The following is a 25,175-nucleotide window of genomic DNA, read 5'->3' as shown; positions in this document are numbered from 1 at the left end:
GGACACTGTCAGTAAGACAAAAAGGATACCTTCTGACGGGGAGAAGATCTTCACCAACCCCTCATCAGACAAAGGTCTGATCTCCAAAATATACAAAAAACTCAGGAAACTAGACACTAAAACTCTAATTAACCCAATTAAAAAATGGGGTACTGAACTGAACAGAGAATTCTCAGCAGAAGAAGTTCAAATGACCAAAAGACACTTACGGTCATGCTCAACCTCCTTAGCGATCAGGGAAATGCAAATCAAAACCACTTTGAGATACCATCTTACACCTGTCAGAATAGCTAATCTCAAAAAAACCAATGATAGTCTATGCTGGAGAGGATGTTGAGTGAGGGGAACACTCATTCATTGTTGGTGGAAATGCAAAGTTGTGCAGCCACTTTGGAAAACAGTGTGGCGGTTTCTCAGAAAACTGGGAGTCAACCTCCCTCAGGACCCAGTAATTCCACTCTTGGGAATATACCCAAGAGATGCTCTATCATACTAAAAAAGCATTTGTTCAACTAAGTTCATAGCAGCACTATTTGTAATAGCCAGAACCTGGAAACAACCTAGGAGCCCCTCGATAGAAGAACGGTTAAAGACGGTGTGGAACATATACACATTAGAGTTTTACTGAGCGGTAAAAAACAATGACATCTTGAATTTTGCATGCAAATGGTTGGAAATAGAAAATGCTTTACTGAGTGAGGTAACCCAGACCCAAAAGAGGAATATGGTATGTACTCACTCATAAGTGGATTCTAGCCATAATTAAAGGTCTTTGAGCTTATAAGTCGTGATCCCAGAGAAACTAAATAAGAAGGTGAACCTGAAGAAAATCATATAGTTATCCTCCTGGATATTGGAAGTAGACAAGATTGCCAGGCAAACTTGGGTGCATGGGGGTGGAAGTAAGGGGAGATGGTTAGAGAGAAGGGAGAAGGGGAGAATGGGGGATAGCTCGGGGAATTGAGATGGGGGGGAGGGAGGAAGGATGGATATGGAAACAGGAAAGTATATATCTCAATTAAGGGAGCCATTTTAGGGTTTACAAGAGATTTGATTCTAGAGGGGTTCCCAGGTCCAAAGAGAGATACCCAGATTGTTCTCTGGGCAACATAGGAGAGGGTGCCTGAACGGGCCTTGTCCCATACCCGTACTGATGAATATTTTGCATATTACCATAGAACCTTCATCTGGCAATGGATAGAGATAGAGACAGAGACCAACATTGGAGAACTGGACTGAGCCCCCAAGGTCCAAATGAGGAGCAGAAGGAGGGAGAACATGAACAAGGAAGTCAGGACTGCGAGAAGTGCGTTCACCCACTGATACAAGGGGAATGATCTAATGAGAGCTCACCAAGGCCAGCTGGACTGGGACTGAATGAGCATGTGATCAAACCGGATTCTCTGAATGTGGCTGACATGGGGGCTGTCTGAGAAGCTATTGATAATGGCACTGGGACTTGTTTCGTCTGCATGTACTGGTTTTTTGGGATCCTAGTCTGTTTGGATGCTCACCTTCCTAGACCTCGAGGGAGTGTGGAGGAATTTGAACTTCCCACAGGGCAGGAAACCCTGACTGCTTTTAGGACTGGAGAGGGAGGAGGAGAGAGAGTAGAGGGAGTGGGAGGGTATTGGGAGGAGAGGAGGTAGTGGAAATTTTTTATAAATTAATATTTAAAAAAGTAAATCTTTTTAAGCCTCCCCTTTTCTTATTTATTCGAATTTCTCTCTATTGCATCTAAGAATAAAGTCTTAATACTTTAATATGCAACATATTCCCTTTATTATTTGATGCCTGCTTACATTTATAGGCTCATTCCCTTGCTGCAGTCTGCTATTCTTTTCAGCAATACTGTAACTTGTAGGCATCTAATTATGCCCTGGACTTGTACCATTCCTTGGATTTTGCTTGGCTTTTCTGCTTGTTACTCATTCTTGCAAGTGAAATGCTGTTGTCTCCCAAGGAAAGTCTATAAACTGTCTCTTCTATTCCCAGACTGGGTTCATTGTTGCTCTTCTGTGCTCTCATTGTGCTTCAGAGGTATCAGTAATAGCATTACTGAAATTCATTGTTGTTGCCAGGTTACCTACTGAAAATTTTCATATCTTTTGTTTATTCAGCATTTAGAAGAATTTCTGGCACATGAATATTAGCTGTGGAAAGCACTGAATGAGACATCTGCAGAATAGTATCTTTTCTGTTCCCTGTCACACAGCATAGGTGATAATAAGATAATGACTATAGAAACTCATCCTTTCATGTGTATCCTGTCCAAATGTGTGTATTGCATCCCTCAGTGAATTATTGACATTGGTTATAATTTTTACACTCAAATTGTGGTCACCATTTTATAGAACTCAAATTTGTATAATATTTCAGTTGCATACATATATACATACATACCTAGGACCCATACAAAGTGACAGATTTTGGAAAATTAATGGCAAAATTTATGAAAATAAGAGAATTAAGAATAGTGGAAAATAGATACATGCAAGTGTTGTATATCAGATTTGGAGAGACTAGGAAGGCTCATGAAACTCAGGAAGCAAACAAACTTTACGTGGGTGTAGGAGGCTGCTTGTTGGTTCCCAGCTGCTCAGTCCCAAAAGTGTATTAATTAAATCACTGCTTGGTACATTAGCTCTAGCTTCTTAGTCGCTAACTCTTACATATTAATTTAACCCATTTCTAGTAATCTGTGTATTGCCGCGTGGCTGTGGCTTACCAGGTAAAGTTCTGGTGTCTGTCTTTGGCAGGGCTACATGGCTTCTCTCTGACTCTGCCCTTCTTTCTCCCAGTCTTCAGTTTAGTTTTCCCCACCTACCTAAGTCCTGCCCTACTATAGGTCTAAAGCAGTTTCTTTATTCATTAATGGTAATCACAGCATACAGAGGGGACTCCCACATCACATGGAAACACGGAAACTTGCATCCTCAGCTTTCGGGAGCATTAAAGACTTCCTGGAGCTGGAGAATGACCATCTGAGCTGAAGACAGGGCATGCCTGGCTGGGTCTGTTAAGCTGCTTGAGCAGTCAGCAGAGAGCTCTAAGGATTCAGCTTTCATGAACTAACACTAGTGTTGTGGCAGGACATTTGGCGATGCAGCTACATTTAAGTCACCCTAATCTTGTAAGTAACTGCTCAGTCATACCCATGCTTAGTAATATCAATAAGAACTCATTGGTTCATTACTGAATTTTGTTGCAATCAGTACTCTGATCTGTTGTGGATTCCATTTCTAGGGTAAAATGTTTGTTGTGTCTCAATAGGAAAAGTCAGCCATACAACAATGCCACATACCTAATAATCTATGAACAGAGAATTTGACTCCAGACATTCTGGATCTTGGTTAAACATTTGCAATAGATAATGTTACCTCTTTGAATCTAAATCAACTGGAAAGGAAGTCTCAATGAGAGCATATCCTAATTAAGTTGGCATGTGGGTATGTGTTAGAAGGTTTGTTTTGATTGTATTAATTGATGTGGAGAGATATTGGGGGGATTCTGGACTATCCAAGAAATTGAGCAATAGCAATATCATTTCTTGCTTTCTTCTTTTTGTTGGGTCCCCAGAGGACAGGCCTTCTCACCCCCACTTGATCTGTTTTGCACTCTTGCACTTGGTTGAGAACAGAAACAAAAACAGGAACAACCTGTTGTTTTCAGCAATGTTTCTAAGGATGTTTACCCCTAAGCCATTGAGTTATGGTGATGAGCTTCCTGCTTTTGCTGTCTTGGCCTCCCCTGCTGAGGGCTATATATACTGTGTGAGAAAGTGGAATAAAGGCTTGTCTGCAGAACCTGAAGTTGTGTTGCGTGTTAATCCGGACATCCCTCGCTCAGAAGAACGACAGTTGCTGTGCTGGCGCGGCACTTTTGACTATGGTCATGTGACCAGCTGCTTTATGTGACCATATGATAACGTGACTGTGCTGCTACCATGACTTTTCTGCCGTGGTGGTCTGTGAGACAAATAAAACTTTTGTCATGTATTTTATCATAGTAACATGAAAGAAACTAGGGCAACACAGTGTAAGCACCACTATGGTGCCTTCTCGTAATCTCCCTCATTTCCAATGTTTAGAAGTCAGCTCTTAGGGACTGGACAGATGGCTCAGCAGCTAAGTGCACTGACTGCTCTTCCAGAACACCTGGGCTCGATTGCCAGCACACACACGGTGGCTCAAAACCATCTGTACCTCCATTTCTAGAAAAATCTGATCCTGTCTTCTGGCCTCTGTGAGCACTAGATACACATATGGACGCAGATATCCATGCAAAGACTACACCATCACATAAAAAAACTATGCAAACTATATAAAAGTCAGTCTCTTTCTTTTATATTTTCCTCAGTAATACAGAGAAAAATATTTCGGTAGAAACCCCTGTGTCACCTCAGAGTTTAAGAAGAAAGGAAGGGAAACCATTATTACTTCCATATATTGACTTTATTCATTTAATAGGTGATGGAAGAAAGAGGATAAAATATAAGAGCAGAAAAGGATAATGTAGAAGATAATTCTTTTAGTTATCAAGGTATATAATTATTCAGTGTTTGAAGAGTTAAACTATAAACACAAAATCATTCTTAAAGAAAATGTCCCTCATTTGTTCCCACATCCAGCTTTCTGAAATGTCTTATCATTTGGACTGAAACTCAGTTGTTAGTTGCTTGCTCTGGGATTTTAGAACAGTGGTGAGTTGAACCCCAGAAATCACATATGAAATCCTGTTCTTATTAGAATTCTTTTAAAGGGGCATTTTTATTTTTGGTTCCAAAAATTATATAAAACTCACAGCTGAGAAAACATTCAAATGTTTGTTGTTTGTAGTTGGTCAAAGATCAAGTCAATATTTTATATCATATCTATGTTTATTTAAATTTTTTCCATAGTTGATATTGCCACAAAGTAAGGCAGAAAAATCATGGTGATTGCCTCAGTCAATGTCAATGAAATGATTTTATGTTAGAAATTGGACCTGGTCATTTCTCTGGAATTGTAAATCCTCGGGATAGAACATTAACATTTCTTAGCATCCACCTTGTCCTATTTAATGGGACACTGTATGTTTTAACACATTTTCACATTTTGGAGCAGGTCTTCAACTGACTTTTGCTGTTGGTTTGGAGTATTTTTTATGTAAAAGAAAGTATATCACAAGAACAGAGGAAAGAGTCAATAAGAACTAGGCGTATGCACACAGTGAAATAAGTGGTATGGAGAATTTTCCTTCATTTATTATAAATGTGAACTGCTATTACAAAATGATGCTGTGTGTAATTGACTGTCAGGGTGTCTAATAACTAAAGTGGTGGTACAATTTCATATTTTGAAGATTTTATTTTTGTTTGTTGACAAGTTATTATCATTTAAGACTAAGATTTATGAAATTATTTACATTAGAGAAATTATTTACATTCAGTGATTTTTGGCATGGAAAATGTATCTTTAATGATCTTTTACTAAAAGAGTAGGTCTTTTCTTATTGATTAAAACAATGATTAGATAAAGGATCTGATCCATGTTACTGGTGAATCAATTCCCCATAGCTCCTTCTACCATATTCCTTTTTATATTCATCTAGTAATTTTAGTTCATTTAGTCAACACTAAAAAGTATTTGACTAATTTTCCAAGAGGTGTATGTCAATCTGGAGGGTCATTTACAAGGGAATTTCCCCTAGCATTAAGATTTACTTGTTTTTATTTTATGTGTTTTCTGTGTGTATTAGATTAGTCAGGAGTCTCCAGAGTAGAGGTTCTCTACCTGTGGGTTGTGACCTTTTTAGGGTCAGATATCCTATATATCATATATTTACATTACAATTCATAACAGTTACAGTTGTAAAGTAGAAACAAAATAATGTTATGATTGGGAATACCATAACATGAGGAACTGTATTAACGGGAAGGCTGAATACCACACTGCTCTAGAAGATTCAAACTTATAGAATCTGTCTGTCTGAAGTGGATTTTGTTAGACTGGCTTACAGCTAGTTCAACAATGTTTGTCTAACAACTAAAGTTCAAGGATGTCTCAAGTGGTCAATATACATCAGCATCCCAAAGAGTAGGTAGTGAAGGAATGCACTTGTTAGCAAGAGCAAACACCAAAAACAGACATATCTTCTTTCTTCCACATCCTTTTTATAGGCTATCAGCAGAAGGTGTGACCCAGATTAAAGGTGGATCATCACAAAGACACAAAGGTCCTCCATTTCAAATTATTTATTTAAAGAAAATAAAATTCCACTTACAGGTGTGCCCTGCCATCCAGGTATTAGTTAGTCCCAGGTATAGTAAAGTTGACAACCAAGAATAACCATCTCAAGTCCAAGAAGGGCCATTGCAATGTGTGTGTCTGTGCGCATGCATGCATGTGTGCAGGTACTATCTGTGCAGGTACTATCAGAGGACAGAAGGCGGCACCAGAGTCCCTGGATCAGAGAGAATTCCAGGTAGTTGTGAGCTGTCCACCATGGGACTAGGGCATTTAGTTCTGGTCATCTGCAAGAGAAGTAAGAACTCTTAACTGTTGATCTAACTCCCCTGCTTTCCGGCACTGATTTTTAACATTCCATACATTAATATATCTTGACTCCAGTTTTATGGTTGTTGAATATTTCAGAGAATTTGAGTTGTATTTGAATGTCTGAACTACTGAATCAGAGGAGTAGAACTAAGTTAGCATCTGTTGGTAAAATACACAAATTGGAAATAACTATTTAGATAATATGTGTTTGGTCTTGGAGTGCCTTCTTTTGGTCAGCATTATTACTGAAGGGTTTCAATATGTTACTCTGATTACTGATTAGTGCAGTAAGTAGGTGCCTCATATTGAAACATTTAAAATATCCCTTCCATAGAAATTCAGCCTTGAGGAAAGTATGAAGATTGAGGGTCATGTGAACAGGTAGATTGGTAGCAAAATCTCTACCAATCCCTACAATATTAACTCTTGGAGAGGTACTTACATAATCTGTCTTTAAAAAGAGAAACAAATTCTCTCTCTGAGTGGGTTTTCCTTTGCTTGAAAACAACAAAAATTCAAACTGATTTGGTCTATACCGTCCCCCAAGGACTAGTTAAGACATAATTTATTCATAATTGCAAAACATTTAAATTCATAAGACATACTATCTTGTAGAAGAATGTTGTGATGTAAGACAGTTAGACATAGAAATATTTATAAACAAATTTACAAAGTAAGTTAAATTAATTACCCTTCTTTCTGGACCTTAAATTATCAAAAGTTTCTCTCCTCAGCCCTTTTATGTTATTCTTTAACTCACTAAGTATCAAGTGATCATAAACCCCCGGTGTCTGTGATAATCTAGGCTGATATGGTTCCTCTGGAATAATTTCTAACAACTCCTCTATGCTCAGTGACATCTCAGTTTGCAACCACTTTACTCAAATATTTTCAGTAGCCTTGGTAGATACATTTATCAAAAGAAAATGTGAGGTGATCAAGTTGTCAAAAATAACTGAGCTTTTTTGTTATCTTTTATCCCTTCGAAATAAGATTTGGTATTTAATGAGCATAAAATTTGAGTTATTAAATATGAATAAATTGTAAAAATCTTCTGTGCAAGTTGCAATTAACAGTGCCATATTATGCACATAAGTATCTGTTAGAAGGGTAAATCCAATGTTGAATGTTCTTATTATCATAAGAAATGACAAAGTGTGGGAAGTATTTGTTTAGTTACTCTTTATATATTTTCATATGATCTTTGTCTTTTAATCATTATTTTTTTGGTTTTACTTAGTGTCTTTATCCATTTTACATTGTCATAAATGTTTCCTGAAACTGGATAATTTAAAAGACTAGAAGTTTATTGCGGCTCATGTTTCTTGAAGCTGGGAAGTCAAGGGCACAGCAAGAAGGAGGGCTTTACATTGTGGTCTCAGGGTGGCAAGTGGAAAGACAAACAGGTACATAGAGAAGAAAGAACTACAGCTTCTTACCAGGTTTATAGAAACCATCCTCATGGAGAAATAACACAATCTCTCACTATCTGCACACCTCTGAAGTCTCCATCAGCCTCAGCCTATATGGTTTGGGTGGACTTGGCTCAAGCAAAGAAGAAAGGAAGGAAGGTCAGACACACATACATACTGGCAGAAAAGCTGGGATTTGGTAGGTCATGTGCCCAGAGACTCAGCACTTTTATTATATAATGCGGATTGAGAAGGCGGGTTTATTGTATATAGCCAAATGAGAGGGCAGGGTTTGTACATATCTGTACATCTAAAAGAGCAGCAGATGAGTCGGGGGGATATTTGCAGGGGAGCAATTTTAGGTTGCAGTCATCCTAGAGGCTGAATCTGGGATTGAGCAGAAGGAAGGACTTGCAAATCCCATAGTTCTGAGGCCTTAGGATCCTTATTATATCTGTGCTCAAGTAAAAAATACAGTCACTCAGTAACTCAGCTCCCCATCTCCATTACTTTGCAACACTGTTAACTTGGAGTACAAATTTATGCAAGTTTTGAAGAGAACAAATCACAGTCGATCTACAAGTCATTTCCAATAAGCCTATATTATTTATTATTATTACTTTATTGTCTAAACTATGTCTGTCTCTCATCCTTCTTTATTGGTCCTTCAACCTTCTTTCACTGGAACAACCCATGGCACTAAAGCCTAAGAAAGTCAAACATTCCCTTCATGTAGTCTAGACATCTTGGCCATAGGGTGCTATTAGCAAAAGCACCAGATACTTCAATATAACTGGATTTTCCAACTGACATCAAGTTGTAATACTGCTGGTTGATCCTTCTTATGTTTGAAGGGAACTTACTTTACTATCCCTGTCTAGAAACTAATTTTCCTGCTTAGAATGCAGCCTGCAATCACTCGCTCCACCCCTGTCACATTCTTACCAACAATCATCACTGAGAAGGCAGAGGCTGCCAGGCAGAGGCAATTTGAATGTCTTACTGCACGGAAACACCCACTCAGCATTTCTGACGTATACTTACATAGAGTCCTCCCTTTCTATGGAATCAGGGAAAAGGTCATTTACAATCTTTCTGTTTATTTCTTTGTCCTATAACTTTGATCCTGATATATTTTTTAAGCTAACTATTTCTTTTATCTATTATGATTCCTTTTGTCTTTAGTGTTTACTGTGTTTTGCATAGCTTGTGTCCAGGAATAATGGATGGAGAAGCATTAGAAAGACAGACACACAGATCCATGCATACAGAAAAGCTGGGGTCGGATCCCCTGTGAGCACTCTGATGGAATGGTACCAACTACTGCATCCACCAGAACAAGAGCAGGTTTATTATACACAACACAGAGGATGGGGCTAGCTAGTCTAGTTAAGAGACTTCAAGGGAAGCAGCCTTAGGCTGTAAACATCCCAGGGAGGAAAAGGCAGTTTCCACACACAGTGGTCAATTGTTTGTAAACACTCATATTTGGAGCAAAGAAAGGATTGCAATTTCTGAGCCTGATCCAAATGGGGAAGGCTCTGACAATTTTTAATGGATCTTATTTCACCTTTGTCTTTATGTCCAACTCGTGTCAAATAATGCACCTTCACTCAAGACTTCATTCGATGAGGATTTCAAGAACTTCACTCATTCACTACAATAATATGTGTGTGTGTGTGTGTGTGTGTGTGTGTGTGTGTGTGTGTGTGTGTGTGAGAGAGAGAGAGAGAGAGAGAGAGAGAGAGAGAGAGAAATGGAGCTGGCATTAACTACCACTGTCAGTCATAATTTTATTATTGTCATTCCTAGGCTCCCTACTTTATCTGCTCTGAGAGCTCACAATTCTCTAATGCCCTGCAAAACCCCTCTCCTAAGTTCATCTTGCATGGAAAGCTGTAATTTAGTTTTTACTGCCATGATAATACATTCAGAATAAAGCATTTTAGGGGGAGAATGGTTTTATTTTTCTTACAATTCTAGGTTTCAATCCATGAGTGGAAAAACACTCAAGTCATGAACTTGGAGGCAGACTCTCTACACCACACCCATTTCCTAAGAACATGGAACAGTGGAGGATGCTTCTTGCTGGTTGACTGCAGACCAGAATGTACTCCTCTAGTTTTCCTCAAGACCACCTACCTAGACTGGGCCCTCCAATATCAGTTCAGAATCAGGCTTTCCTCACAGACATGCCCATAATCCAATCTCATCTGGGCAGTTTATCAGTTGAGACTTTCCCCTCAGAAAACTCCAGGTTTCTCAAGCTGACAGTTAGTTTTAGTTCTAACAAGGACGCTCACCCTGTTTCAGTCTGCAACAGGTGCTGCCACTTGGTGTCCCCCATACGGATGTTCCTTGCATGGTAGAACTCTGCCACTCATCTTACCACCTTTATTGGGGTGCTCCAGAGTGGTGTGCAGACTGGATTCTTAAAATATATCCACCCATTTTCCCATTGGGAGTAAGAAATATCATTATTCATAGCTTAAAAATATTCCACTGTGTATCTGTACCGCCTTTTGTTTATACAAATATGAAAACATCACCAATGAACATAGATGTGCAAGTATCTCTGCAGTGTGATGTAATTTATTTTGATTCTATGTCCAGGAGTGGTATAGCTGAGTAATACAGTGGTTCTGTTTCTAGCTTTTTGAGAAACACCATAGCTTCCAAAGTGGCTTCACCAGTACATGCTTCTGCTAGTACTGAGTAAAAGTTCCTCCGTCTTCAAATCCATGACCCAAGAAGAAAATCTATTGATGTTATTTGGCTAAATGATCATAGATTTGTACTGCTTTGTGCCTTTATCAGAGAAGCTTCGTATTGTGGTGTACTAAAGCTAATGCAGAGATTTAGATTAGTCAAAGGTCTATAAATAACTGATTGTGAGTGCTCCATCTTAGATATTACATCTATGCCAATTTTTCTGTGTTCAGTGGCATTGCAGAAGAAGGTGGCATTGCAAAAGAGTTTGAGACGGTGACCAGTGCTGACTCCAGGGACCAGGCTGATATCCATGATCTGGATGCTTCTGGCTGCTATGAGGAAGAGATCTTTTGCATTGGTATCAATAACTACAGACTCAACTGAAGACGAGAGACATTGAAGGCTTCTGTGACATCACTCTCCCCAGATAAGGGAAAAGTCCAGACATGAAGTTGTTGAAGAGAGTCTTTAAAAAAAATGGTGCTGGCATAACTGGATGTCAACCTGTAGAAGAATGAAAGTAGATTCATATCTATCACCATGCACAAAACTCAAGTACAAATGGATTAAAGACATCAACATTAATCTGACCACTTTGAACCTGATAGAAGAGAAAGTGGAAAGTAGTCTACAAGAGACCACTTCCTAGGAAGAACCCCAGTAGCACAGACAATAAGAGAATCAAATGAATAAATGGGACCTCCTGAAACTGAGAAGCTTCTGTAAAGCAAAGGACACTGTCAGTAAGACAAAAAGGATATCTTCTGACGGGGAGAAGATCTTCAACAACCCCTCATCAGACAAAGGTCTGATCTCCAAAATATACAAAGAACTCAAGAAACTAGACATTAAAACTCTAATTAACCCAATTAAAAAATGGGGTACTGAACTGAACAGAGAATTCTCAGCAGAAGAACTTCGAATGGCCAAAAGACACTTACGGTCATGCTCAACCTCCTTAGCGATCAGGGAAATGCAAATCAAAACCACTTTGAGATACCATCTTACACCTGTCAGAATAGCTGAACTCAAAAACACCAACGATAACCTATGCTGGAGAGGATGTTGAGTGAGGGGAACACTCATTCATTGTTGGTGGAAATGCAAAGTTGTGCAGCCACTTTGGAAAACAGTGTGGCGGTTTCTCAGAAAACTGGGAGTCAACCTCCCTCAGGACCCAGTAATTCCACTCTTGGGAATATACCCAAGAGATGCCCTATCATACTAAAAAAGCATTTGTTCAACTATGTTCATAGCTGCACTATTTGTAATAGCCAGAACACGGAAACAACCTAGGTGCCCTCAATAGAAAAATGGTTAAAGAAGGTGTGGAACATATACACATTAGAGTTTTACTCAGCAGTAAAAAACAATGACATCTTGAATTTTGCATGCAAATGGTTGGAAATAGAAAACGCTTTATTGAGTGAGGTAACCCAGAGCCAAAAAGAGGAATATGGTATGTACTCACTCATAAGTGGATTCTAGCCATAGTTAAAGGTCTTTGAGCCTATAATTCGTGATCCTAGAGAAGCTAAATAAGAAGGTGAACCTGAAGAAAATCATATAGTTATCCTCCTGGATATTGGAAGTAGACAAGATTGCCAGGCTACATTGGGTGCACAGGGGGGTGGGGGGGGTAGAAGTAAGGGGAGATGATTAGAGAGAAGGTAGAGGGGGAGGATTGGGGATGGCTTGGGGGAATGGGATGTGGGGAGGGAGGAAGGATGGATATGGGAGCAGGGAAGTATATATCTCAACTAAGGGAGCCATTTTAGGGTTTGCAAGAGACTTGATTCTGGAGGGGTTCCCTGGCCCAAGGAGAGTTCCCCAGATTGTTCCCTGGACAGCAGAGGAGAGGGTACCTGAACTGGCCTTGGCCCATAACCACACTGATGAATATTTTGCATATCACCATAGAACCTTCATCTGGCAATTGATGGAGATAGAGACAGAGACCCATATTGGAACACTGGACTTAACTCCCTAGGTCCAAATGAGAAGCAGAAGGAGGGAGAACGTGCGCAAGGAAGGCAAGACCAGAGGGAACCTTCATCCGATGATGGATGGAGATAGAGACGGAGACCCACATTGGAGCACTGGACTGACTGAGCACCCAAGGTCCAAATGAGGAGCAGAAGGAGGGAGAACATGATAAAGGAAGTAAGGACTGCCAGGGATGTGTTCACTCACTGATACAAGGGGACTGATCTAATGAGAGCTCACCAAGGCCTGCTGGACTGGGAGTGATCGAGCATGTGATCAAACCAGATTCTCTGAATGTGTCTGACATGGGGGCTAACTGAGAAGCCATTGACAATGGCACTGGGTCTTGTTTCGTCTGCATGTATTGCCTTTTTGGGATCCTAGTCTGTTTGGACGCTCACCTTCCTAGACATGGAGGGAGGGGTGAGGAACTTGAACTTCCCACAGAGCAGGAAACCCTGACTGCTCTTAGGACTGGAGAGGGAGGAGGAGAGGGAGTGAGGGGAATGGGAGGGTATGGGGAGGAGGGGAGTATGTGGAAATTTTTATAAATAAATAAAAAGAAAATAAAAAAATTTAAAGATGCTGAATTGTAACTCTTCATGATTGATGGCTCCTGGCAGAGGATGGAAGTGTGTAAGGATTCTGTTTTCTTTAGAGGGTTGGTCACTAGAAGTTTGACCATGCTCCAGTGAGTATATATGGTCAACACAAATTGAACAATTGGACTTGGTGGATTTTTTGGACGGTTTTACAAGAATGGGAGGGTGGGTATGGGAGGAATGAGGGGGCATTGTATAGAATTCCTAAATAATTAATAAAAATATTGTGTTTGAAGAATAAGACTATAAGAGTAGGAATAAGGGAGGACTGTTGTGAAAAGCTATTCCTTAGACATTATCTGGTTGTTGCACAAATGGACTCACAGAATCTCTGGATACTATATTGGATCTTGACAAGAATAAACCAGCTGAAAGTTCCACATTGGGCAGAGGAGGGCTTTTGGTACCTAACCATAGACAAAGAACTATTGGGAGTTGAAGGGTGCTTGGGGAGGAAGAGTCACTTTTCTTTGTGAATCATCTGTTTGCCTATGCCCTAGTAGATGATTTCACAACTATGTGCATATTAGCAGCATTAATTGGACTCAGTGAGTGCTGTAGAAATTCCCACCACCAGTAGGCTTCAAGTTACCCGCTCACTTGGGCGTGGCCTCTTATACTATTTATGCCGATGTAAAGCTTGTATCTGCTTTCTTTTCCAGCTGCAGGATTTGGTTGCTGTTTTCCATTCCAGCAGAGGATTGTAATTTGTGAGTCTACCCCTAAGGAAATAACTCTCTATTATTCTCAATTCTGAGATAGTGTGGGATTTCTTTTAAAGGTCCTTCTTCGAGTGATTCAAGTGAGTATGAGAGAGAGGGGGGGAGGTGTACGGAGAGAGAGAGAGAGAGAGAGAGAGAGAGAGAGAGAGAGAGAGAACCTTAGGGAGAAGAAAGATAAAGGAGGGCCAAGTTTTTTTGTTTTTGTTTTTTTTTTTTGAGACAGGGGCTCTTGTAGAGTGCCAAGTCTTTGTATAGAGTCAAGGACTTGAAAATGATTATGTGATGTGGGATTCCCCTCTTTGTGTTGTGAATACCATTGGTTAATAAAGAAACTGTCTTGGGCCTGCACAGAGCAGAATAGAGGTAGTCAGGGAAAACTAAATAGTATGCCAGGAGAAAGGGGAACAGAGTCCAGGAAAAGCCATGGAGCTGATGCCAGAGATAGATGCTGAAACTTGCCGGTAAGCCACAGCCATGCACAGATTAATAGATGTGAGTTAAATTAGGATGTAAGAGTTAGTCAATAAGAAGCTAGAGTTAATGGGCCAAGCAGTGGTTTAATTAACATGGTTTCTGTGTGATTATTTTGGGGCTGAGCAGCAGGCAACAAACAAAGGGCCCCTACAACAATTATGGGTGGAGAAAGAATGAAGAAATGTCAGAGGAAGGTTCTCAGGGAAACACAATAGCTGGAGTCTCATGAGCTAGGTTCTGTGATGGAGAAAGTACAACATCCATGAAGTTCATCATGTTTATGATGTTTATAAAGACAGTTGAACAGAGAGGTGTGGACATTGCATACAGCTGAACAAAAGGGGGAGGTAATACATACAGATTATCACTGAGGCAAGGATATGGTACACAGCCTACAAGTAGAAAATTTTAGCTAATCTCAGTGGGAGGGTTCTTTGTTTGGGAGCAGTTTTCTGGTGATGAATATTGGAGAATAAAGATAGCCGTGGTGGTCATTTTCTGTACACACGGTCAGCATCCACATTTGAATCAGAGGGGAAAACTTTTCCATTTACCTCTGGGTCTAAGGCAATGGTCCTTGACATACTTGTGTCCAAGTCAACATCACACACTCAGGACCTCACACATTCAGGGCTTCCTCTGCTCTTGACAAAGGAGATAATAGAATTAGAACTAGATCTTGAAGTACAAATGTAAACCAGCAGCTACAGTCTCCTGATGTATTAACTTCAGAATACAAATACAAGACCTGTGACCCAGATTGACAAGCAGCATGCTAATGTTAGTGATGAAGCTGGAATCTGAGGCCAGGCAGACTTGATATATTGCTTTCTTTTTTTCTCTCAACTACCTATTCTCTAATCCTATAACCTACAGAAGAAAATAAGAGTTCAATGTGAATTGCCTTCTTTACTAAAATCTGTGGAGTGTCTTTCCCCATAGTAAATTGGTCTTTACTCCTTTGAAAAATTTCCCCACTAGCCTAAGTTACAAACATGTCAATGTTTTATGTAGTTTGATAATGGCTTTATAATAAATGAAGCTTAAAAAATGCAGGTCTAGCTATCCAACCATTGAGTTTGGGGGACATTTTTTCCCTTGACATTCCTTATTTAAAATAATCAAAGTGACTGTTCCTTGAAACGCACACATATTTGTTCATCTGCCAAATTAATCTTACTGATTTCATTCTGCTTTAGTGGATTTCCTATACTAAGTGTACATTAAATAGAAATGCTGCTGCTCCGCTCTCCAGTGTGACCTGTCTTATAGAAGATGTCTGCCTTTAAGCACAGTTGATGAATTTTGTGAGATTTTGATTTTTCACTTCAAAGAGAGACTATTGAATTTCTGATCACCTTGTGTGGGAGCAGTGTTTTCTTGGTGGGCTTTCCATTTCTCTTTTATATGGTGAAATCATACACATTTTTACTAAGTCATCAATTCCTATTGAAATTCTTCCTTCAGTTTCATGCATGCATGGTTTTATAAAAGTGCGATAAGTTTTCTATGCTTCAGGGACTGTGCAGTGAATGTAGGATCCTGCAGAGAGTTGGCTCTATCCGACAAATGCCTGCTGTCAGATTTTCACTTCTCCTCTGTTTGACTTGATGGGATCCCTTACAAACATGTCGATTTACACCAGCATGCTGCATACTAAATTATGAAAACAGTACTTGCATATTAGCATCAAAAACAGTGGACTCATCATGTGGTATCTCTTTGAAGCAAAACCTTGGCGATGAGACAAGCAATGAAGGCCATCCGTCAATTATCTCAATATTTTAAAGGCCACAGCACAGGGTGGGTGTTTGACTCTTGCTGCGGGATGGCAAATTTGCTGTGATTTACGTGGATCTAAGAGTATGGTTCTGGTTTTGATGACAGATGTTCCAGGAATAATATTCAATTTTGTGATGTGCTGTAATATCCTTAGGGTAAAAATGAATCTACATCGAATTGATTAATACTGAAGCTGTATTTGTTAATTGAAGTTGCTGTACTTTGTACTTTAGTTCAGAGCATCATGCCTGAACAGACATAGAAAAGAGCAATTATTTTTAGCAAATGTAGTACCGGCTTGCAGACTTCCTGGCATGTGGTGAGCCTCTAGACACACAGATAAGGAGGGGCAGGTCACAAGCTGGGATCTTACTTGTAAGAAATGCTTGTCATTTCTGGAAAACAATAATGATATATGTATATTTTACATCAACTTCTGATAGCAATAAACTGAATTTAAATGTGATAAAGTTAAATAAAGCATATGTGTCAATCACAGTGTTAAATTAGGCAGTCATTCTCTTATTTTCATATGGTTTGATAATGTAGGTCCTTTCAGCTCGGATTATTATTATAAAACCTTTTTGTTTTATATTGAGACTAGTAGTTTCAACAACAGCCCATGAAAGGGGCTAATGACACATCATAGATGGACAGACCCTGGGGTGTCCACTTCAAAGTGAATACTTTCAAGCAAACATCCAGAAAATAGAAAACAAAACAAAAAAATCCCCACAAGATATTCTTTAAAACAGCACTAAAAAAGAAATTCAATAAGACATTATTTGCCCAAACCACATTTGTATGTTTTTAGATTTTAATTTTTCAAGGAAAGTTTAATCATGTCTCTATACTAATAAAAAAATGAATGCCCTTCATGACCTACATGACACGACCACAAGACATAATGATATTCAAAGTCCTTTTCAAACATGCTAAGTGACTAAATTCTCAGGGTGACAGTGTCATAGAAAGTGGGCAGGTTTTAAAAACTCTTCATTTTGGTGTCTAGTGTATGGGAAGAACTCTTAAGTCTGTTTCTTACACATTCTTAGTAGGGATTGCTAACATTTTGGAGCACCTTTTATTAGGTAGATTTGCCCTGAGTGGTTTTCATGTATTATCTCACCCACTTCATACAAGAACCCTGTGCAGTGCGTCCTAGCATTTCCCCCATGGTAAGAGTTAGACATGCAGTAGAACAAAACACTTTCTAGGTTGCAAAGCTGATAAGAATTTAGTCTCACTTTAGACTTAAAAACGACTAAGCCACCGAACTGAACTGCTTCTATTTTGCTTTGGGTTTTCTATCCTGTTGTGTTATTCTTTTGAACTTTGTCTTTCACTAACCTCTCAGGCAGCTACCTTGGTTAGGTAGGCTGCCTGGCTTTCTACTTGGTTTTGCACCTGATCTTATTCTAGGCTTGATTTTGATAGCACAACCCCTAGTCTGAAATCTGCCCACTTCTAGGTTCTTGTCTGTCCTTCACTGCCTTCTCTGATTGCTTCTCTGTCAGTCTCCCAAGGAAATATCACAAGTCACTTCTGCATTTTTATTTATATTTATCAACTATTTCATCTTCCTAAACATCTTGGAAATTTAACCTATTCCAATTGCTTAAATTCTGCCATGGCATTTGGAAAACAGCACAATTCCTTATTTTCTTATATTCTACATGTTTTCTACAACTGTTAGCTGTAGTAAAAGGAGCGGTGGGATGTGTTCCTGGCACCCAGCCACCCGGCTAGCTTACACCTGAAATAATTAAATGAAAATTGTATTCATTTAAACACTGCCTGACCCATTAACTCTAACCTCTTAATTGTTAACTCTCACATCTTGATTCAACCTATTTCTAATAATCTGTGTGTCACCATGAGGCCATGGCTTACCGGGAAAGATTCAGCATGTCTGACCTGACAGCTTCATGGTGGGTGACTCTCTGCCTGCCTCCTTTCTCCCAGTATTCTGTTCTGTCTACTCCGCCTATCTAAGCTGCTTTCCTATCAAAAGGCCAAGGCAGTATCTTTATTTAACCAATGAAAGTAACACATAGAAAGAAGACCTTCCTACAGTTAGCAGCTTTCTTCTTCCTTGACTCCCTTTATTAGTCATTTTCACTGCCTTGACTCAACAGAAAAGAATTTAAGTGAAGAGGCATAGTTTGGTTCATGACTTAAAATTTATGAGCATCATGATTTAACATCATTATCACTTGAAAGTCACTGTTAATCATGGTGGGGGAGACACTGCAAAGGTTATAGTGGTGGGAGCAGAGCTGGGACACTTCACACCTACAAAGACAGAAAGTAGAAAGCACTGCATGCTGAATTTTCTTTTTTAGTTTTTATTCTGTCCCTGGGATAGTGTTGCTGATCCTGAATGTGAGACTTCCTTTAACAGGTAGGCTGGTCTGTGGTAAGTGAGGCAGTCATTCTCTTGTTTTTATAGGATTTGATAATCTAGATTCTTTTCATTTCAGATTATTATCATATATCAAAGATTATACCTTTTACTTTTACAGTGAGATTAGAAATCACTAGACAAAGCAGAGCAATTTTGACAGCGCCCCATGGAAGGGGGGCAATGGCACATAATAGAAGGGTAGTCTCTGGATGGTGAATGCTTTTGAGCAAATGTCCAAAAAATGAAGAAACCACAAGTCATTCTTTAAAACATTCTTTAAACCTAGTGATGGGAAATGAATTTGGCAAGATATTATTCACCAAAACCAGTTTATATCACTTTAGATTTTAATTGTTTAAGCAAATTTTAATTATGTCACTCTACTAATAAAACAACACAAGTGCCCTTTCGTTGTCTCACAAACACAGCTGGAAGTATTCTTCTCAGATTCTCAAGGATTTGGACAGGTTGACAATGAAGATGAATTTTCTTCCCCTTAGCCTGTGTATACTCTAAAAGGCTGCATTTTATTGTGCTTCTTCACTTTCAGTTTGGCCCAGAAGTCTTACTCTCACAGTTTACTGCTGTTTAGGATATATAATTCTAATGGAAATATAGAGCATTTTCATATTAGCCCAATACTTTTATAATCAACATAATGGGACTTTGTTTTGTATCTTTTTTTATAGAGCCTGCTTCTACATTTTTACTGATTTTTTCCCCCAGATCTGTCATCTGGTTTTAATTTCAGTAGTATTTTGGTTTCTCTTTATCTCTGCTTTATAATTTAACAATAAATAATTCATGCTTATTTTAATATTACTATATGCAAGACAGCATTCTAAATTATTGTATCGATTACTTTATTTAAGTATCCATGAAGTAGCCACTAAATATTATTCCTAGTGTGTATGTGTGTGTGTGTGTGTGTGGGAGACCTTATCTCTTATGTTGCCCTCTTGATTTCTTGATCTGACAAACCTCTGTACATTCCTGTTCTTTATGGTATCAGCAGCATAGTTTCTATAAGCATTTTCAAAACTGGAGGTTATCAACTGCCTCCCCTCAACAATACATTTGAAGATTTGTTAGGGGCTATTCCTTCTAAATCATACTTTCTTTCATAGACACAGGATATTTCAAGACTTCTTCTGATTTGTGTATCAAACTCCAAGATCTCTGCTTCACACTCAAAGTTGCTACATATGTGTTAAAATTTATTTTCTCTTGCAATGCAAGTTATAGTCAAATTTATTCAATTATACTCTAATTTTCAAAGTTATTTCTTTCTAAACTTTCAACTCTGGTTATTTTATTGTTAGAGTCTAACTGCTGATCATGTTCTTGCCACTCCTATCCTTGCTGTAGAAATATGATTCAATGTCAAAGCTTGGCCCAAATGCTATTTTCCACTTTCCTCAGGACCCAAACCAAGGTGATCACTGATATTTCATGAACATTTATTTGTGCCACTCACATGAATTTATTTGTTTCATTGTTTTGATGATTTTGAATGTTCCTTGGGTGCAGATTCCTCTTTAAGATGTATTAATTTTCTTGGCTTTCAATTTTGAGAGGCACAATTGCTTTGTATAACTCAAGAAGACTGAGAATTTTGAGTCTACATCTAGGAATAAGTATTTGTTTTCTTTCTGAATTGTAGAGTGTTTTTGGGTTCCCAAAAGCCAGTCCAGGTTGAGATTATTAAGATTTCACTCATTGTGTGCTTTATTTTCTGCCATTTTGCTGTGGAGCACAAAGCTCCACTCAAACCTGTAAAGTTACCTTTATGTTCCTCTGTAAAGGTTTCCAATATATGCATCAATATTGGGTATGTGCAATATGTCTGGGAGTAATCATTGGCATGGATATTTGGAAATCCAGATAAATGACACATGAGTCATTGTATTAGGGATTTGATTCTAGGTAAGTGAAAAATCACATATTCGATGACTGACTCATGAAACCCTGTATTAAGGAATTGATAAATGGTAAAGATAAAAACCACATATCCTGTGATAATATAGTTTTTATATCTTTGCCAGACACAGGACAGAGAGCTGCAGATGCATATAGAAGGTACATTTGTGTGCCTTCTTGTATATAAAGGCTCCATATATGTTCTCTATATAAGGCTTGTACATATGCACCTCCACAATCCTCTCTTCCAAGATACTTAATGAAAAGAGACAGAGGAGATACTCACCTTGTGAGTTTTACAATGTGCTGGAGTCCCCTGGAAATGGACTAAAGCCATTAGCCCATTGTCACACTCAAGAAGACCGTGGCTGCTTTAATATATGTTTAACTTCTGTTCTGATGAGCTAATACGTGTGTGAGAATATCAAAGTCATTTTCTGATTCTGGAGGCATCTATAGCACTTTACTTTTCAACCATGAAATTCTGAAAATTGATTGTAATTCTTCTATTATTTCACGGAGGTGTACTGTCATGTACTTGGTAGGAAGTATGTTTTAAGATTCTGTTTCCTTTCTGAAATTGTGAAGTCTACAAATATTGTGTAATGGAATTGGAACCCATCTATGAGATAGCATTTCTATTAACATGAATAACAAACATTCTCACTTTCAATTATAATATCTTTTAATGATTTTGTCACTCTATATTTCTGCCAGATGAAACAACTTGCTAGAGAATAGACCTCTGGCATGTTCTCAAAATTATTAGCAAGTATTCTTAGAAACTTTTAATTAAAGATGGAAATTTTGGTATAATAGGGTGGAATATGTATAATAAAATTATGTAGTTTTAATTAAATTTTAGAAAAATAACTAGAATCAAGTGATAAATTTGATTTTATATCACAGGAAAATGCAGTTTAACCTATTCATAGTCTATGTATCTGGAAAATCCTTGCCTTACTGATTTTATTTCAGGTCCTGTTACTTGTTTTTAAGTTGAGGGATTTCCCCCTTGAGATATAAGCTTTCTCTTCTCTTCTCTTCTCTTCTCTTCTCTTCTCTTCTCTTCTCTTCTCTTCTCTTCTCTTCTCTTCTCTTCTCTTCTCTTCTCTTCTCTTCTCTTCCCTTCCCTTCCCTTCCCTTCCCTTCCCTTCCCTTCCCTTCCCTTCCCTTTCCTTCCCTTTCCTTCCCTTCCCTTCTCTTCCCTCCCCTCCCCCCACTCCTCTCCTCTCCTCTCCTCTCCTCTTCTCTCTTTCTCTTTCTTTCTTGATGGCTTGCTTTTTCTTTTTTTACATATGTACATCCTCTCTACTATACATTACAAAGAGTTTTGCATATGTTTATTTGGACTTATACCTTGTGATAATATTAAAATAAATTAGTTACAATGATAAAATTCAGTTGTTTTTCTGTTGTATTATGGATACTACAGTCTTAGTTATTTTTTAAGAAGTGAAACTGCAAGTTAGAATTATCTCTTTTGACCTTGCCTCTTTTCTAATTTCGAGATTTTCATTTGGACTGCTGATGATTATAAATGAACAAATTTGCACATTCAGTCCTCCAATTTCTCAAATATGAAGACTATAATCATAACAGATTTATTTCAAATGATATGGTCCTGGTTATTAAGAAGGGATAGGACAGTTTCCATGCTATATTTTCAAGTGGGTATAATTCAAAAGCTTTTTAGAGCAGAACATTGTGCATTTGACAGTAATTGTGACTGATTTTCATAATGCATTGGTGTAGTGTCTCAACGCTTATGCAGTTAGTTAAATTCTAGAAAAGATATTAAATTTGGCAACATTTGGGGTTTTCTTCTCTCTACAATTAAAGCAGGCCCTTCTCTCAATATACACATTGCTTTCTTTAGCGTCTCTTAGAGATACTCTAATTTCCTGTCAGATTCCAGCAGACCTATTTTTATCATGTTGTCAGTTTGCATTTTCAACCCTTTTTCTGCCCTTGAAACACTCGTGCAAACCAACATGGAATCAAATGCATGAAAGAAGCCGTTTTCCTCTTATGTCCTATTTCAGAGACTCTTCTTTTTCTTTTTCTTTTCTTTTCTTTTTTTTGCTTTAACACAAGGACTATCTGTTGCCTGGAGCATGTTTTGTAACAGATAGAAACATAAACTAGACCAGGAGTTCTTTCAAACAGTAAACACTTTATATTTCCTGGAAGGTGTTAATTTCTAAACAGTTAATGAAGGGAGTTATCCCAATCATTTTCAACTTTGGAAGGGCACTTATATCATGCATGAATTGTAAATAAATAAAGAAGTATAGAATTTGGGGGGGTTAGGTTTTAAAGTCTATCCAGAAAACCACATTAAGATTTATTTGTCAATAAAATATTTTTTCTATTTGTGCATATGTTTATGTCTGATCTGTTTGAGTATGTGCACATGTGTATGCATGCCACAAAGTGTGGAAGTCAGACGTAGGCACTAGATTCCTTCCCCTCTGCTTTTTTCTCTCCCTTTTTCCATCTTTTTCTCCCTCCCTCCCTCCCTTAGGTTTTGAGATAGGATCTCTCACTGAATTCAGAACTCTCTCATTGGCTATGTAGTTGGCCAGTGAGCTTCAGGAATCTGTCTTTTTCCACTCCCCCAGTGATGGGGTTGCAGAAGTGAGACACTCTGCTCAGCTTTTGTGTGCATGTGAGAATCTGAACTCAGGTCATCTTGCTTTCATGGCAGGTACTTTACTGATTGAGCCATTTTCTCAACATCAAGAAAACATAACTCTTAAAGTATATTTCCCTTAACCCCATCTCCCCCATTTTGTGCATGCTCCATGGGTGATGAATGTGCACACAGCACAGGTGGCTACAGCAGGACAGGCAGGTAAAGTTGGTGCAATCTAATGACATGACGGGACTTTATTGCAGTAAGTAATTCAATTCCAGAAATAACCTATGTGGAACATATTGCGCCTGCTATACATGCCATAAAATGGACTTTGATGGATGGTGCCGCAACACAAAACCACATACTAAAACTTTTTAATTATGATGACAGTGTAGAAGTATACACAGCCTTGTCAGCAGTGTTACCGTTTTACACAATTAGCAAATGAACAAAGTTCATAAATTCTGCACATGCCTTACTAGTCTTGTTGATTACTGCCATCAGCATGTAGGCAAGCGGGAAGGAATGACAGGGTTTGGCCATCATCACCTCTGAATGTGGAGGCATTCTGTTTGGGAGATTATCTATGGATAATCATGCCACCTGGGCCTGCCATACTGCTACTCTGAAAATGCATTAATGTGTGAGGAAAACATGTCCGTTTATGCTAGAATACAAAGTTAGCAGTTTAGAATGCTAAACAGTGTATCCCGGGTGTACATAAATCAAACCCTATAGATTACCCAGAAGTTGAAATACTTTGTCGTTTAAATAACTTCATGAAGTTAGGGAGAAAATACAGCCAATGACTCTTCACAGCCGTTCTGCAGGAACATGTGCTGACAGGGGAACGTGGCAAGATTGCGGTCTACAGCAGCAGTTCACTCGAGAGTGACTGATCTGAGTTAGAAAATTTTGGCTTGGAATTAAGTTTTTTTCAAAACTGAATTTGTGAATCCAAGTTAAAACATATGGGGAATTTTTATTCATTCATTTTGTTTATTCCAAGCTTCTTTGTAAAGAAAATCAGGAAAAAGAAGGGCAGCTGCATGAAGCACCACCACATAAGTAAGATTTTCTGTCTTTCTTTACTTCTTTAGTTAATGCCTATTAAAAATGTGTGCCATCCTAAAATTATCAATTTAGATTGCAAATTGTTTCTATGAACATATACTTTTTGCAAATATCAAACTCACTGATTATTTTAACTTCTTGCAGAAATATCCCTGCTACAATGGTTTCATCCCTTTTCCCATAATATCTCCTTCTCTCTCAACTTTCAGTTGTATATAAATGTGAGTATTTCATATGCCAAGAACTTTAACCAGTGTACCTAACTATAGAAATATTTGTCTATGCATTTGGTGCTAAGACTGACTTTTTCCTTCAAAGACGGAATTTAGATTTGTTAAAAATTTAGACATATTTTTTAAAAATTAGCTCAGTCAGAAGATGGCAAATGAAATTTTCTAAATATTATCTCTTTTTAAAATTTATTTTCGAGATTATAAAACAGTTACAACATTTCCTTTCCCTTTCTTCTTTTCAAACACTCCTTTTAACTCTCTCCCTCTCTTTCAAATTCAGGATCTCCTTTTTCACTAATCATTATCTCATGCGTATATGTGTATACATGTATATTCCTTTTAAGCCCTTATGTTACTTGTATATATGATTTCATGACTGAACATTTGATGCTGAAAAACCAATTGGTGTGCTCTTCCTTTGGAAAGCCAACTCTCCTGCTCTCAACTTTCATCAGCTGGCTATAATTCTTTGTTAAGAGTCTTGGGTTTTCCCTGCCTAGTTTTGTGTGTCCATTGATGACATCTATATTCTGCTCACATTTAAGCAATCACATTGGTGAGACTTTTTGGATGTGGCTTCTAATAATACTAGCAGACACAATCTCATATCAAACTCCCTTGTCCTCTGACTCTTCCAAACTTTCTATACCCTCTTTGGCAATGTTTCCTAA

This window comes from Myodes glareolus, chromosome 1 (genome assembly GCF_982192425.1).
Source record: "Myodes glareolus chromosome 1, mMyoGla1.1, whole genome shotgun sequence".
Lineage (NCBI taxonomy): Eukaryota > Metazoa > Chordata > Mammalia > Rodentia > Cricetidae > Myodes > Myodes glareolus.
This window is presented reverse-complemented; position numbering follows the sequence as displayed.